The sequence below is a fragment of the Canis lupus genome, chromosome 33, assembly GCF_003254725.2.
Source record: "Canis lupus dingo isolate Sandy chromosome 33, ASM325472v2, whole genome shotgun sequence".
Lineage (NCBI taxonomy): Eukaryota > Metazoa > Chordata > Mammalia > Carnivora > Canidae > Canis > Canis lupus.
In genome coordinates, this window is record NC_064275.1 from 16,662,674 (window position 1) to 16,680,504 (window position 17,831).

At 41.0% G+C, this 17,831-nt stretch overlaps 1 protein-coding gene and 1 long non-coding RNA gene across 24 annotated transcripts in view; one reads left to right on the plus strand and one right to left on the minus strand.

The window, feature by feature from the left end:
- Positions 1-17,831, plus strand: part of PHLDB2 (pleckstrin homology like domain family B member 2) — a 217,835-nt gene that overhangs the window by 69,307 nt on the left and 130,697 nt on the right. The window lies entirely within an intron of this gene.
- On the minus strand, positions 7,034-16,958 carry LOC118353151 (uncharacterized). Its single transcript, XR_007407985.1, has 3 exons — positions 16,513-16,958; positions 12,187-13,533; positions 7,034-11,972 (listed from the first exon to the last, which is right to left on the minus strand). It is a non-coding gene; the product is annotated as an uncharacterized LOC118353151 (long non-coding RNA).

Consider the following 17,831-nt stretch of genomic DNA (forward strand, 5'->3'; position numbering starts at 1 on the left):
TGTTCTATAGTAAGATGAAGGAATTTTCTTTCTCTACTGGCAGCCTGCTGATTGTGAAACAAGAGATTCCTACCCACACGGACATGCATGCACACATGTGCACACACACACTGAGAAACACTGATAATCTTTAAAGTCCCTTCTGCTCTTCAGATTCCATAATTCTGTTTCTCAGGCTCATCTGAGTAGTGTGATTCTGGATCATCAATATGCAGCAGAATCATTAAAAACAATTTCTTTTGCTCCCTTTAAGCATGTTAGACCATGCCTTTGTGAAGTCCAGGAAAGAGAGAAAATAGTGATGCTTGACTAGTGTTTATTTTTGCCACCTTCCTCCTAAGTAGGCTAGTGATTTTCCACTTTCAGTTTTTATGTTCAGAACAATGTCCCAACGTGAGAGACTTGATATATTCCTTTAGCGCCTCCACTCTTCCTTCTCCCCTGCTACCAACAGAGTCCCTGTGAAGTCTCAGAATCTGAATTCCAGTACTCGAATAAGAAACCAAGGCCTCCTCACTGTCTTTTGTGTCCAATTCCATTTTGAAGGTTACCAAGGTGTTTGAGGTCAGATAGATTTATTGTAGACACTATATCCTTTTCAAGGATATTCCATCATTTAGAATCTTATCTGTTCATCTAGGGCATCTTTCTGTGATCACTACTTTTTCTCATTTGATATGAGTGGAACTTGAGACGGTTTCCTTGTAGGGAGGAATACTATACATGGATTGTGTCTTTATGAAAAGTTACACTAAACACAAAAGCTAGTTACTTCATAAAAAACAGTGCTCTGGAAGGGAAATGGGAGAGGTCAGCATAAACACATAGTGTCTGAATGGCCAAATTTATTCAGTGTTCCAACAGAAGGACCAGGGAACTGATTTTTTTGTAATTCAAGTTTTAATAATGTAGCTGCTTGTAATGTCCACAATAACCAAACTCTGAAAGAGCCCAGATGTCCACTGGCAGATGAATGGACGAAGAAAATGTGGTGTGTATATATATAATGGAAATGGAATATTACTGAGCCAACAAAAATGAAATCTTGCCATTTGCAATGACATGGATGGACCTAGAAGATGTTATGCTAAGCAAAATCAATCAGAGAAAGACAATTATCACACGATTTCACTCACATGTGGAATTTAAGAAACAAAATGGAGAATCATAGGGGAAGAGAGGGAGAAATAAAACAAGATGAAATTTGAGGGGGAGACAAACATAAGAGACTCTTAATCATAGGAAACAAACTGAGGTTCACTGGAGAGGAGCGGGGGGGATGGGATAACTGAGTGAGGGACATCAAGGAGGGCATGTGATGGAATAGGCACTGGGTATTATATAAGACTGATGAATCACTGAACACTGCCTCTGAAACTAATACTACACTATATGTTAATTACTTGAATTTAAATTTTAAAAAAGTATTGGAAAAAAAAATAATGTAGCTGCTTAACATTGGGAAGGACCAATGAAGGAGGGAGGGATAATGACATCATTAGGGCATTCTCAGTTGGCCTCTTTGACTCCATGAGACCCTCTCCAGGCTTACAGCAGGAGTTCACTTATGGTGGGTCATCCTGAGACTGTTACTTCCTGCCTGGTTTTCAACCGCATTGTTTGAAGCAACTTCATGGAGATAAGTCCCTGAAGAAGGATTCAGATGGGGGTCCGTCACATACCACTTGCCTTTGACTTTCTGAAGAGAAAGTCAAAGAATATAGCTTGGAGTCAGACAAATTAATTTTTTACGTTTTCTGTTTATTTTTAAATCTTGTTCCAAAAGCCTTGAGAGAGGAATAGTTGAGCAGACTTCACAGCCATAGTCCAAGATGAAGTAGTGTGACACCAAAAAAAGGAGATTTTGCCAGGAAGATATTACAAAGACTGACAGGATGCTTCTCTATTAGTCTTGTCACATTGCTTGTATTGCTTATTTACATAACTATCATTCATCAGGCTGAGAGCTTCTAGAAAGAAGACACCAAGTCTTGAATCCCCTTAAACGTAGCAAGGTGCTTTAGCATGTAATAGTGGATTCTAGAAGATTTGAAGGAAAGAACTCTTGCTGAATGGAAATTTTCCATTCAAGTATTTTAAAAGTGTACAATACTTTCTTTGGGGTTTAGGCAGCTCAGAAACTTTTGAAAAGGCAAAAAAAAAGAAGTGGCATTTTTCAATATGTTTGGGTTTCCTCTCCTTCTGGTCTTTAGTCTTTAACCAATGTAAAATAATTAAATGAGAGGAGAAAAAATTAATGATGTAAGGCTCAAGCAAACCTATCAGGCTTTGTGTTTTTATGATGCTTTTCCTTCTACCAGAATGTAAATATTTTGATTGAAAGTCTGAAACATAGAATGGTACACAAAGCTGGAAATTATACAGAGAAGTGGAAAGAACAACTAAAGGAAATGAAGGTGGAAAAGTGCCAGAAATTGCTAATAACTCTAAAGCAATTGGAAAAACTATAAAGCATATTTGAGTCCCCAACCTGGTTTAGACTTTCTCTTCTTTGCCATCAATTTTGGAGTCGGATAAAGAAGTAATGTACTCTGAAGCCCATGATTCATTACCTGAGTGTGATATTTAAGCTACTTAATTAAGGTCAATATATGATTTATTACCCAAACTGCAGCACTGTTGCAAGTAAAAGAGGACATTAAACCAAGCCTGCCTCTGGCAACCCAACACACATGCCTGTTCTACTCTCCATCCACTTAAGAAGCTTCTTTTATTTTATTCAAAGCGTTCCATATTTTAAACTGAAACAGACTCATAAATACAGAAAACAAACTGGTGGTTGCCAGAGGGCAGAAGGCAGGGGGATGGGCAAAATAGGTGAAGGGGATTAAGAGGTACCAAATTCCAGTTATCAAATAAATCAGTCTCAGAGATGAAAAGTACATCATAATAAATATACACAATAGTGTGGTAATAACAGACGGGGACTACACTTAGGGTGATCATAACATAATGTATAGAATTGTCGAATCACTGTGTCTAATATAACACCTGAAACTAATATAACATTGTATGTCAACTATAGAAGTATAGCATTCTTCTGTAGTTGACATTAATAACATTTGCTTCGCTTTCCCCGTATTTATTTTTAGATGATCTATTTATAAAACTATAAAAAATTTTAAATGCTCCATATTTTTTCTCAAAGGGCAATCTTAATTAGACTCCCACCATGTGGCAGCCTGAAGTGAATATAAGTTTGCTTCAAACACACCCAATTGCAGCTCAGCTGTGAGGACATGGCCCAGATTGGGGTTTCCCAAAAGGTAGGATATACAACCAAGTGCGAATCTGGTTTGGGGTCACAAAAGACAAAGAACACTGCACAAAACACCATCTCATCACAGCAGAGAACATTGAATTTACATGCTAAATTATCTTTCTCACTTCTCTAACAGCTAAAATCTCCCACTGTGACCTGTTACAGAACTGTAGCTCCCAGTCAGTTTTTAATGTAGCTGACATTAATAACATGGCATTGTTTTCACTGTATTTATTTTTAGATGATCTATTTATTGCAAATGATACTAATTTTTCCTTGTATTAGTGTCATTTTCTTTAAAAAATAGAGAACCACTAGCCAAAATGATAAAATAATTAGGAGTTCTGATCCGACACATGTTCATTCCTGATCCATGGACTTGAAGGAGGTGGGCGGGGCAGGGAGAGGGGTTGACACAAGACTTCACCCATACCTAGGTTTTCCCTAAAGGCCAAAACATATTAGGAAAAGATAGCTTCATATCCCTAAATTAAATGGGAAGAGCCTGAGAACTTGCTAAAATAAATATACCAAATAAATATACCAAGATCAGGAGACAAGATGAAAACTTGGTGAAAAGTAAGCAGAGGTTGAAAACCAAGGGAGACTGACCCCCTTTCATATATATATGAAGCAGAAGGGGAAGAAACGAACATAAACAGAAATACTCCAAATTCTATGATCAATCATAAATTCTATGACAGAAGGAGGTATTTAAGGGTGAGAATGGATGTTTCAGGAAAGGAAATCTGTCATGGTACATCCATACACCTGCTATGCAATCCCATTCAACAAGGTTGACTGGAACAAAATGGGATAAAAGTCTTTGCCACTTTCCTTTACACCCTGATGTTCCCCATGCAACTCACAAAACAACCACCTAGAATCCCAATTATACTCCTATTTTAGAGAAAGAGTAATATATAAGCAAAGTTTCTTATGGAATCTATCAACATTTAAATATGATGAGAGACATATGAGCTGGAAATGGGCTTTTGGAACTTGTCAGCATTTTGGTGGTGATGGAAATGATGGTGGCTAAAATTGCACATTATGCAACCCTCGCAGACCCCTTACCCATGCCATTGTTGTCTGCAAGGGACATTCTCCTCCTACAAACCTTCCCATGGTCTGGATAACTTTTACTATTCAGAGTTCAGGTCTCAGCTTAAACTCCCTTCTACCCCCACTTGTGCCCTCGGTGTATGTTCTCAGAGCCAGCTCTTTAACAGCTTCTATGGTGCCACTGTAATCACTTACTGAAATATTGCCTGTTAGGCTCTAAACTCCTGAAGGGTGGGAATGGGTTTCACTATGATGTCCCCACCATCTGACCCATTCTGGCACATAGATGAATGCAAAAGTGAGTGAGTGAATGATGACAAGGACACTGATCTGGCCTTTGGACAGGCCAGGAGGGGAGGAGAGAACTGGTCAGAAGAGTGAGGAAGACAAAGCAGATGCAACTCAGGCCAGAACAGGAAGCCAGAGTGCTCAGAGAACGTGTGGGAGGGGGAGGGGTCCTTCAGATGGCTCTGGCTTGGTTGTAACTGACTTCAGAAGTGGATGAGATTGACCCAAAGTTTGGAGACTGGGACATCACAGCACTGGGACATCTGTTCATTTTGTTTGTTAAGAGTTATTTCATCGATCTATAGGCTTTTTTATCTCCTCCAGTGTGAATGAACATCCACCCCATGGAGGGCATTGTGGAACCATACCCCCTTAGTCCATATGACTGAAATGAGTGGAGCTAAGCTTGCTTTTCCTGCCCAGTGATGCTTCTTCTATTAGAACTGGAACTGGTTATTCAAAGATCTACCTAAATACAAATTAATCACTTGGAAAACATTTCTAAAATAATCATAAAGAGAGGCAGCTAGGTAAATTTGGACAAGTTATTTAATTTCTCTGAGTGTCAGTTTCCTTTTCTGTGAAACTTGAATTGCACCACCTGCCTGTCAGGAAAGATGTGAGGCTCAAATACATAAAGTGCCTAACACAGAGTTATCATTATTCATTGCAGTTTATGGTAAACTTCAAGAAAGTACAAATACTTCAGCATAATGTGATAACCTTCTCACTAAACAGCAATTCTTTTATTCCAACATCAACCTGTGTTTCCCTCTAGAGCTCAGCAGGACATTCACTATTACTTTGTCCTGAACTAAATGAGTTCTAGAAGCCTTACACTTGGTATACATCAGTACACAAGTCCATGGAGGCTTTTCTAGGGCCTTAGTTCTTCTCACTCCAGCAGGAGAAAGCTTTTGGAGCCCACTTACTTGTGTAGGATTCCACCTCTGAGTTCCCATCTCTTCCCCTGAGGTACCCCTTTGTCCTATACTCAGAACACTGGCTCCATCCTCACCATCTGACTCCCAGATGAAGGAGCAGTTAATTTAACATTTCTTGCACACAAGATAAGACAGACCAGCTCCCAAACTGGAACCTTCTTTTCCCTTCTCCTGGGTTTTTCAGGGTGTCATCCTTTACCTCCTACATCAGATCATCAGATGTCTCACTCTAGACCTTCCCGAGCAGACTCTGTGGGGGTGAAGTGGGGAATTCACACTGTAACAAGCTCGTCAGATGATTCTTCTGCACATGAAGCTCAAGAATCCTGGCCTTAAACCAGGAGCAGCATTTCTGTGGGCTGAAAAGAGTGCCTGGGGCTTTTAGAGCAGGCCTCAGCTTCCACACCTTTCAAGACCCATTAGACTGCATGTGCCTCTTTTACCATGGCCTGAAAAATGCCCCAACTGGCCCATCTGTAAACCTGTTCTGCCCTTTGAAAAACCAAATGAATGCAAGAATTGGTACCTAGCCAAGTCTAACTGCAGTCATTTGTGATGAGTTTATAGCCTAAATAACCAAGTCTCCAAGTTAATAGGTAAGAGGCTCGCATCAGTGATTCCCAACAGGTAAAGTACTTGCTCTTGACAGTGGGAGAGATAATGATCGGTCGCAAAGTGAGGTCCTTCTCAATTCCCTTTTTATCTTTCTGATTCCATCGAGGGTAAGTCTCAGGGGTGCTGTACCTTTCACCACCTCCCTGACATTTCCCAATCTGCCTTTTTTAATAGAGGGAGAGTAGGTTTCGGGCCACAGCTTTCTTAAGAAGCAATATTTAACTAGAATGGAGTAAGTCATAGAATTTTCTATTTCTTCTATTTCTTCTATTTTCTTGTATTGCTTCTTTTTATGCCTTCCTTCTATTTATTTTGTAGTAGCGATATAAAATTTGCTTTTGTGAATTTAAATATTAACAGTGAGTTGATTCAAGGAAAAAATAACGGTCCTATTAATGTATAATGTGACAAATATGTCCTATTAATGTATAATATGACAAAATCATAAAGAGTGCAAATGATTGACTAAAAGTTCTAGAAAAGAACTTGAAGGAGGTTAGAGCAGTCCCTTAGAATAAGGTTGTAAAACAGATTTTCATATTGCAACCCATGACATTAAGTATTATACAGTCATGTTTTATGTTATTTTGTGAAAAAGAGGAGCAGTTCATTTAACATTTCTTGCACACAAGATAAGACAGACCAATTATCTTATAGGTATAAGGGGTGGGGTGTGGGAGACAAAAACCACCTTCTCTTTCTGGGGCCATATGCAATGTAGCAAAACCCAAGAGTTGTTTATTAGTTGAGTGCGTGGGTTGTTTTTACTGCTTAGACTGAGAATGCCAGTATGTCCAGCATATTACACATGTAAATAATACATACATACATACATACATACATACATACACAAATTTTTATATGTACATATATGGATATTTATAAACTAAACACAATGTCCAACACTAGAGAGTGCTGAATACAGGCTTATTATTCCATTGTTATTTAAAATTGGTATAGCTTCTGCTCTTCATCAGTTTTCAGTCATAGAAGTAAATCATTAGAAAGGCCAGTTTCTGAGGAGGCCACATTTACAGCCTTTACAATTCCCACCTTTTAATTCTTTACTCTTCCAATTAGGCTAAAGAGCAGTTTGGATCTGTTGACTACAATTCTTTTCCCATAGCTTCTGGCATTTATATTGTACCTTTCCAAACACTTATCTCATAGCCAATTTTATTTAAGACCAAGGTTACCCCAGGTGGAGGTAGCCCAACATATAAAAATAGGCTCATAAAATTGCTAGGGACCTTGGCTTCTCTGATTTCTAGACACGCTAATCACAACCGTGCTTAACTGGTCAAATTGTAAGAATGGATTCAGAATGAATAGAAAGGATAGTAAATTTTATACACTTTACTAGCAGTGTGTCTCTTGAGGGGAGAAGATAGGCTGGTGATAGATTATTTAAGTTATTAAGTACATGGTGAACTAAATTCTGTAGACTATTTAGGCCTTTATTTCTTCTATGATCCACTGTGGCATCTTATTTTTATCAGTGATGTTGTCTCATTTTTTTAATATGGTACTGTTTATGTCTGAGATTGATCTCTTGCATGAAAGCCTTTGGTAAAATGTTGTGGTTTCCATTAAATATAAGCTGAGTCAGAAATGGGTTGAAAAAAAAAAGTCAGTCTGGCTTGAAAAGAAATAAAAAATTAACTGCATGTGTGTTTGTGTTTTTATTCAGCAGAGTATCAGAGAGAAATTTAGTGGCCTTGCAAATGGTCCTAGGCTGGCCTTTGAGAGCAGGAGAGTGAGATCCTCTAGGGGGCTATATGTTGAATAAATGATACAATCTACTTTCTAAACTTAGTTCAAGTATAGGCTTACCATGAAGATACTGTTCCAGTTCTAGACCATCGCAATAAAATGAGTCAAATGAATTTTTTGGTTTCCCAGAATATTTAAAAGTTATTTTTACACTCTGCTGTAGTCTGTTAAGTATGCAATAGCATTATATGTAAAAAATGTACAAGTCTTAATTTGAAAATATTGCATTGCTAAAAAATACTGACCATCAACTGTGCTTTCAGTGAGCTGTAATCACTGATCACAGGTCTTAACAAATATTAGAATAATGAAAAAAGTCTGAAATATTGTGAGAATTACCAAAATGTGACACAGAGACACAAAGTGAGCAAATGCTGTGGGGAAAATGGCACCAATTCACTTGTATGATGCAAGGTTGCTAAAAACCTTTGATTTGTATAAAACTGGAATGCAAATAAAAGCACAAGCAAAGCACTATAAAATGAGGTATACCTGTACGTTCATGAAATATGATTACATAGATTTTTGTTGTTATTACTGCTGTTGCTTACTTTACTGTCTCCCTCCACGTGGGCTAGTAGTACTCAGTCCAGCTTCTCCCTCTGAGATCTACTCTCAAGTCTCCTACTTAACCTTATTATCTGAGAACTCTAGGTAGTGACTTTACCCCAAGTGGGTGAGTCTCTATAAGGTAAGAGTCTGATTGGACCATGGTTGCGTGTTTTTTCAATATCAGACAATGTCACTCTTGAAGATGGTTCTTACGGGATCACACCTCTCTTAGCAGCAATGCACTTGCTAGCTGGAGTCCTGCTAGTGCTACAGTGGGACCCAGTAGTGAGGCTCCAGAGTGCAGCTCTTTTATATCATCCTCCACAGTCAGTAGGGACCAGTCCAGACTGGCTGGATCCTGAGGAAATTCTGGCATTTGCTACATGCTGTGCCATAATCATTCTGATACATCTTGAATTCTGGTTACCATACTAGGTACTTCCAGTCTCCAAAATTCAGTTTTGTTTCACAGATCTTATTGCTTTTCCTTTTCAATGTCTCTTCCCAATGTCCATGTCCATCCTAGTTCATGATGATAAATCTTCTTAACTTCAGAGATACAGAATTCTTACAAATTTTTCTGTATGAGAATCTGTAAAGAAAGAAAGAGAGAAAGAAAGAAGGAGAGAAAAAAAAAGCAAAAGCAAAAACAAAACAGGGTAGATAACCCGTCTAAATTCAAGGTCACTTAATCTCATTCCTGTCTAATCACCTGATGTGGGAGGCCTCTCTACATCTTTAATGCATGACATAGCCTGAGATATCCCAGAACACTGACTGCTTTTCACCTGGCGACACTGAGCACAGGCGAGCTTCATTTCAAAATCTAGTTTGTTTGTTTGTTTGTATCTTTTCTAGAAAATTTATATAGCAGGGAATTTTGAGAAGCTGCCCAGAATGTCCAAAAAACCGAAGAGGGTGTCCGGGTGTCCTAGAAATATAATTAGCACATTCTCTACAGATACACTATACTTCCTTTCAGGAAACAAACCCCTTATTTTATCAACCCTGATGTTGTTTATCTTTTAGAAAGATATCCCCATATCATATCATGGCTCATTCTGGTTTTCTTTTACATGTGTACCCCAAAGATAAACAAGCCTCAATGGGATCTGTGAATTTAAATTTCAAGATACCACCATGTTTATCAAATACATTATTGGGCTGGAAACCAAGCAAGGTTGGTGAGAGTTGTCAGACCTCCTTTACAAACCACATCTGGCACGGTATGAAATGTCTCTTGGGCTTTATGGTCAGAAGCTCTGAAGAAAAGCAGTGTCCGATAGACGTTTCAACCAAAGGAAACTTGGACATAGGGCAAACCATCCTTGCCCTAGTGGCTTGAGGTTGTTCCTCTTTGTTTTTCTTGAGCTCTCAAGAGAGAGTCTGACCACATTCTTCTGCCCCTAACTACTACATGTAGAATCAGAGTTGGCAGGGGACTTGGTGGTCAGCTAGTTTGAATCTTATTTGAGTCACAGATTCCTTCCTGCTGTCATGATTGACATAGATGGTCAAGAGCGCCAATGAATACTCCATGTCTAAATATTTAAAAGTTAAAAACAAAGCTAAAAGTGTTTAAATACATATATTTTGTCTTCCAATCTTAATAAAAAATACCTTCATGACTACCTGGAAAACAAGGTGCAACTGTAGGATCCTAGATCCCTTAGAATTCCACTTTAAAATAGTGATGCAGGGAAAGCTATGGCCCAGTCAGAGATCATTCTCTTTTCAATCCCAGATCCATTAACACTGTGTTGTGTTTCACAGTGGCCCACACCTATGAATTCAACCCACATTAGCCATAAACAGTTGCTCCATGGCCACCTCTCAGACTTGGATAGTATGTATCTTTGAGAAACAGATCTACAGGGACTATAAACAGAGACACTGGACATGGGATTCCCCAATCCGGAGTACCCACTTCGTGGTCAAGAAGAAGAGAGAAGAAGAAGAAACCCGAAAAGGCAGGGCCAGAGGAGCATGGCCAGAATGGAGCTCTCCAAGCATGGGGCCCAGTGCAGGGGTCTTTTTGCTCCAGTAGAAGGATGATACTGTGTTTACTAATATCGACAGTTGTCAGGATAGTAACTCACTTTTGAATTGACATAGCAGCGTAACACAAGAACAAATTCCAGAGTCAGGCATAGTTCTGCCTTCAAACCTCAGCAGCCAAAATGTGCTAGTGGAAAGAGTGCTACTCCAGAACCAGAGTCAGTTCTAAGAAAGTGTCTGAAGTTCTCCCTCCCTGGAGACCTCAAGGGAAGTCTCCTTTTAGGTCTTATATGGGTCCTAGGCTAAGATCCACAAAGATCCTGGGTTTCTCGTGTGACTCTGAGATGAATCAGGTCTGCCTTCAGAAACTCTCCCAAGACAGGCCCCGAAGAAACTGATGTCCTGCCACCCCGATGGATCTCACATACCTTTTCTGGGCCAGACGAGACTCAGTCCTTCTAAGACCCAAGACACTGGGTGGGAAAGCCTAAGGGATTGGCACTTCCAAGGTTCTCAGTGACGAAGGTGCCAGTGTGATGGCTATCCATTTCATCGGCTAAAGGGGTAGAGTATCACAAAGGAGCAGCTGGCCTCCAGGGAGCAGTAGCCAGGCCTCCAGGTAGGGGCTGGCTGGTGGGTCGTCAGGAGGCCTTAGCTTAAATATATATGATTTATTTTATCATGAAACAAAATCAACATATATGATTTATTTTGAGGAATTGGCTCACATGATTATAGAGCTTGGCAAGTTCAAAATCAGCAGGGTAAGCTCACAGGCGAGAGGCCTGGGAAGAAGTGATGTTGCAGCTCCAGTTGGAAGACAATCTGTTAGCAGAATGCCCTCTTTTTGGGGTGGTAGGAGGGAATGTCTCCTTTTTCTCTCTTAAGGCCTCCAACTGATTGGACAAGGCCCACCCACATCATGGAGAGTAAGCTGCTTTACTCAATCTTTTTATTTAAATATTACTCTCAACTAAAAAACACTCTCACATCAACATCCAGACCAGTGTTTGACCAAATATCGGGATTCCACAGCCTAGCCAAGTTGACCCAAGATTAATCATCATGGGCTCCATGACCATGAATCCGTTCTTAGGTATACCAGCAGGATGATACTAAAAATAAGATTTTGTTTGCCAAGTGTTATTATATTTTTCTTAGGTTGTATTAAAATGTATCATCTACTGCTTTGCTTAGGAAAGTATCAGTAATCTACGGGAGGCCCAGGAGGCTGTCTGATGGTCAGAAACTGCAGGTTTCATTTCCAGCCCAGACTGCTGGCAGGCAAAAACGTCAGTGCTGAAAAGACATATAGCTTCCATGGAGTAACAGCTTTACTGGGCATGATCACATTCTAGAAGAAGAGTTTGAGTTTCGGTTGTCAGGAAATCCTGTATTTGGCAAATAGGAATGATATGTCAAGCCCCATAAATAAAATCAGGCCAAGGGGAACCCTGGGTGGCGCAGCGGTTTGGCGCCTGCCTTTGGCCCAGGGCGCGATCCTGGAGACCCGGGATCGAATCCCACGTCGGGCTCCCGGTGCATGGAGCCTGCTTCTCCCTCTGCCTGTGTCTATGCCTCTCTCTCTCTCTGTGTGACTATCATAAATAAATAAAAATTAAAAAAAAAAAATAAAAAATAAAATAAAATAAAATCAGGCCAGGTTACTTATAACTATGCTGATTACCTTTCCAGTCCATTTTTTGGAGCCAGACCCTTAGGTTTTAAAGTTAGGTATTAGTGTCTCACATGGTATTTTTCTCTGTTTCTTTTGTACTTTGTACCCAGGCAGGTGGGCAGGGGGAGGAATCTCCCCCATTTTATATACAAATGGCTTGACTGGTTTAAATTTAAAGTCTTTAAATATAAAACTCCTTTATATATACAAAATGAGATACTTGTTTTCTATCTCTGAATATAATTCTAAGGATTCTAAGAGTCCAAACAAAATTTACTATACTTTATTGACACTCAAATGAGAAATCAAAAGGGCTCTGCCATCTGTTCAATATAAACTAACCAAAGAGAAAAAGAGGTAAGAAATCCGCAGGATGTAAAATAGGAATATTAAATATTATAATAGCAGTAGTAGGGATTAAACACCAATTCTAAATGCCAAACACTGCTGGGCACGTTATGCATAACATTATTTCTAGTTCTAAACACAAGACAGTAAGTGTCATTTCTCCTGATTTAAAGGTAAGATAAGACTCAGAAAGTTTGAGTGACCTGCCTAAAGTACAATGAAAACAACTTGCTCTGCTAGGATTCAAGCAGCTGTTTACTTTCTTTTTTTTTTTTTTTTTTTAAGATTTTATTTATTTGAGAGAGAGAGTATGAGAGAGAAAGAGTGCAGGAGCAGGAGGAGGGCTAGAGGGAGACAGGAGCTGACCTCCTGCTGAGCAGGAAGCCTGCCCTGGGGCTTGATCAGGACTCTGGAATCAGGACCTGAGCCCACAGACCCTTAACCCACTGAGCCACCCAGGTGCCCAAGCAGCTGTTTTTTTGTGAAAAACGAAAAGCACATGTACGAGAGACACCTCTCAGATTCCTCTCAACTCCAGGAATATCCACAAAACCCCCAAACTTTCAGTGAACAGAGAGTAGTCCTGACTTCTGGAAATGAAGATCCCTTTGTGTGGTCTCCAGACCATTCACATTTCTGGAATTTTCTCACTCTCTCTTAAAGAAACAGACTTTATTCCACTGCAGTGAAAAGTCGATGAAAGGGACTCAAAAGTCAAGGCACAGAAGCTTTTCCTGTGAGGCAAGATTGGCAAATTGCAGAAGAAAAGCCTGAGGGATTACATTGAAGGTTCGAGTTCCTTTCTCAGTCCTCTCTCCCCTCCTTGGCCCACACCGGTGACAGGGACCAGTACCAAATGTCACCCAAACTCTTCTTCCTTTATTTATTCTTTCCTTTCTTCATTGGCCACATAGTACATACCAGACATAGCAGGACAAATAAGGAGATGAAGGCACAGTCCCTGCCCTTGAGGAACTCGCTCTCTAGCCCTGAAGGAAAACAAATACACACATAATTACAATATATCTGGTCAAGCGGAGTGACAGGTCATATAATGGATGGTCTGGGAGGAAAGAACAGGCTCTAAGACACCAAGCGTTTGCTTTCCTGGAGGAGCCTCAGAGATGATGACCAGGTGGCTGGAGAGCTGCTGCAGTGGTGTTAGTGGCACGTGGGATCACCTGAAATGCTGGGGTGCTCAAGCGGCTCGACTTCCAGAGTCACCTGCAGCCAGGTGGCCTCAGGATCCAGGAGGAAGATCAAGTGTCCGGATCATCCCTTCCGCTTCAGACCAGAATTCTTGATTTAAACAGAGCTGCAATTCTAACAGTGGCCACGGATGAGAGCGGAGATAGGGAATAAATGTTGTGCAACGTGTACCCCCGTTTGTACCCTGGGCTACTCTGCCTGAGAAAATGCTTATCATTACCCTTCCAGAGACTTCCCAATAGGATGTCATTTGAATCAACTCAACTCAGAAATTTCAAATGCAGCAGCGTCACATCACAACGGTACCAGAAAAGGTGGTTATTGTTGAAGGAATAATGGAATCACGTGTCTGTAGAAAATAAGAAGTTAAGGCAAATGATCACGGATCTCAGGGGGCCTCTGTCAAGTAGCCACTCGCTCTGCCATCTAGAACTGTGGAGTAGAGTCTGCATGAAGTTCTTTCACTGGCCCTTGGGCCCACACTGACCCAACGCCACCAAGCTATCATAAACCTAGTAACGGCCTGTTTATTTACACCTGCATGGAGACAGATGCGTCCACAACAAACTTACATTGGAGGCAAATTTAAAATCACCACCGGTATACATTATTAACATCTTTCGGATCTTTAGAAAAGCCTGATCATTATAAAATGGAGAATATGTGCTGGGTTCACTAACCATTAAGGGGTAGAGAAGAAAATGTGTCTTCTTGATTTCTCTGTGACTGGCCTGATGTTCCTCACCAGCCTTCTTTCTTCTGGGTAGCAGTGGTGTGTGTGTGTGTGTGTGTGTGTGTGTGTGTGTGAGAGAGAGAGAGAGAGAGAGAGACAGACAGACAGACAGACAGACATTAAGAGACAGAGGGAGAGAGAGAAAGGGGTGGAGGGGAATGGTGTATACATTTAGTTCAGCCCATAGTCTCATCTGTCTCAGCTTGGGTTATTCAGAAAAATGGTTAGTCTTTCAGAGCCCCATTTCCTCCCCCTATTAACCTCCAAGATGGTGTCTGAGTGTGGACTTGTAACTCTAGGTAATTGAGAGGAGTCATCATTCTAGGGCCTATCTTGTGCTGCCTGGAGCTCTGCTGGTCCCTTCTGTGGAATGGCTGATCTCAGCTGCTCCCCAGACTGATGACTCTGTTGGCATCTGCTGATGAAAGCCACAGCGGTGTACTTCATAATTTATAGTCTGTCGTCTCAGCTCATCTGGACCGAAGAATTTCTCCTGTAACTCAGCCCCTCCTCAGGGGCACTCTGCATCCTGCCTGAGGTCTGACTGTTCTTCCCTAATGGGTCCCACCTCAGATGTTTGGTTCTGCAACTCCCAACTCCAGAGCCACTTTGCCCTCACTTGGTGACTTGCAGCAACCTTTTCACCACCCCCCTGGGGCAAGTGGGAATTTGTGAAGCTATTTCGTGTGGGAACAAAACTAAATTTCAGGACTGTCTAATATGTACCATTTTTACTTTCATGTGGCAACCTGTTATGGGTTAAAAATTGTGTCCCCCTCCAAAAGATATTTGAAGTTCTAAGCCCCAGTTCCTCAAATTGTGATCTTGTCTGGAAATAGGGTTGTTGCAGATATAAGGTAGCTGAGATAAGGCCAGATGGGTGCAGGATGAGGCCTTAATCCAAAATGCTTACAAGAGAAGAGACACAGGCACAGAAGGGTGGGGGCATTCCCTATGACCACAGAGGCAGACACAGAAGTACTGTGGCTGTAAGTCAAAGAATGCCAAGGACTTCCTGCAAACACCAGAAGCTTGGGAAGATTCCCAGTGGGGTTTCTGAGGGAGTGGGGCCCTATCAACAACTCCTTGATCTCAGACTTCCAGCCTCTGGGACTGTGAGACAAATAAATTTCTGTTGTTTTAAGCCACCCAGTTTGCAGTATTTTGCTATAGCAGCCCCAGGAAATGAATGCACCACCCCAGGAGAGAGCAGGGATCTTTGGGGTCCCAAAGAGGGGACTCCTTCCAACATCCCAAACAGAAGCAAGACAGACGCTGTGGGTTCTCCTCAGTCTAATCTTGCCCTATTCCACCTCCACCTCCACAAGCTCGCAGACTGGGAGTCTAAGCACATGGCTGACTGCCTGCCTCCTGGCTATGCAGCAGGACCCAAATAATTAAGCTTTCCTAGCTTCCTTTTCCTATCTAACTTGGACACTCCTTTTCTAAAGCTCTAGGATTATATCCACTCAGCCTTACTTCTTGGTATATCAAAGAAACCAAAAAAAGAAAGAAAGAAATGTAAAATACCTTTTTCTCCCCCTCAAAATCTGGTGTTTGAGTCTCTTTGCTGCAGACTCAAATGTGCCACTTGGGATGTCAGCATCAGCTGCTGACTGTCCCATTGTCCCATTGTCTTTACAATTTTAAGTCTCAAGCATGTGGAAGGAACATCACATGCCCCCGCTACGCAAAAGCTCAGGCACAAATGATAGTAGAGAGAGAGCAGTCAGGCACAGCATCTTTTCTCTGTTAACTTCCCCACGTGCAGACAACTTGTAACCATGCTTCCTCTTCTCCATGAGAAGTGAAGAGATCCTCGCTACATGCTCTCATCCTCCAATCCATTTGTTGGTCTCCACATTTCCCTCCAGCATCCTGGACCAGAAATAGCCTGCCAGCCATGCTGTGAGCCATGCAGGTCTCCAGGAATCAGGGGCAGGACTTCTTATAAACAGATCTTTTCTCTGACCCATTAGGTACCTTCTTACTGTATATTAATGGTCATGATAATTTTTCTACTTACTGTATAGCCATGTCTTCTCAGGAGCTCTGGAGTGAGCATTACTGGTGGTCTTCAGCATTCACTGCCCTTTCTTCCTTTCCAATAGAACTACGATATCATTTAGGTGTCCATCCTTTTCTGACACAGCCCATGTCCCTCAGTGGCCTGAGAGTTCAAAAGGTCACCCCATAACTTCCTCCTGTGATTGGTTCTGGAGTGAGCATGTGATCCAAACCTAACTGATGGGGTTCAGAGAGCTTCTGCTAGAGACTGCCAGGAAAAAAGCTTCTTTGTCCTTAGAAGCCCTTCAAAAAGCCAGTCTCCTTGACACTGGACATGGAGGGAAAAGCGTGTGACCCTGATTGCAGCTGGCAGCTGTCTTGCAGTCATGAGGGAAACTATCGTTAGGATGAAGCTTGTGTTTGGCAGAGCTCAGCAATGAAGCATTCCTGACTCTTCCAACTGAAGCCCAGTGAGTCCTTGACATCCAGTTTCATGAGTCAATGACTTTCCATACTATTTAAACCAATTTGAAGGACATATGATTGAGAGTGTCCTAATAGATATAAGCTCTACTGTATATTTTAGAGGTACAATGTGGGGTGGAGGGGGGGGAAGCCATAAATCAATTTAGCTTTTTTAGTCATAAATGCATGAATAATTCTGCCTGGGTGTTCTTGAAACCATGGGGGATTTGTTCCTTTCAGTTCTACTTCTCAACACTTTACCATTCTGTACCATCTCTTGATAGCCTCATCTTACTTAACATTTACTGTATAAATTCAAAGAATGACTCTCCTTGGTGTACTTCTGAGGTTTTTTCCCCCTTTAGCTTTAATATTATCAACAACACAAAGGTGAAAAAACAGAGATAGTAAAAAGGAAAAGACTTGCTTAAGCCCATAAACTTCCATAATCTGGGTAATCGTCACAAATACAAATCAGTGTAGAACAATTCAACAAACAACAAATGGTATAGAACAATTCAATATAGATTTTCTCTCAAGAGCTGGATCTAACTTTGTGTGAATATACTACTGCTTTGGTGATGTATGAGGATTCTTACCCCACCAAAGGAAAGATCTGTAGGGAGACATTAAGTTATTAGTTTCAAAAGATCCTCTTGTTTTTGAACTCTTAATAAAGCCAAGTGGACTGGGAAATGCTTGGAGTCAGATAAATAGACATCTTCCTTTGGAAGGACACACTAAACCACACTTCCTTTTAAATAAACCCTTATAAGCACTACATTATTATAACAGCTTTTTCACTTGAATGTTCTCAATTTTTGCCTCACTCTAATCATTAGCCTGTAAGAGAGCTGAAAAAACGAAAGGGCG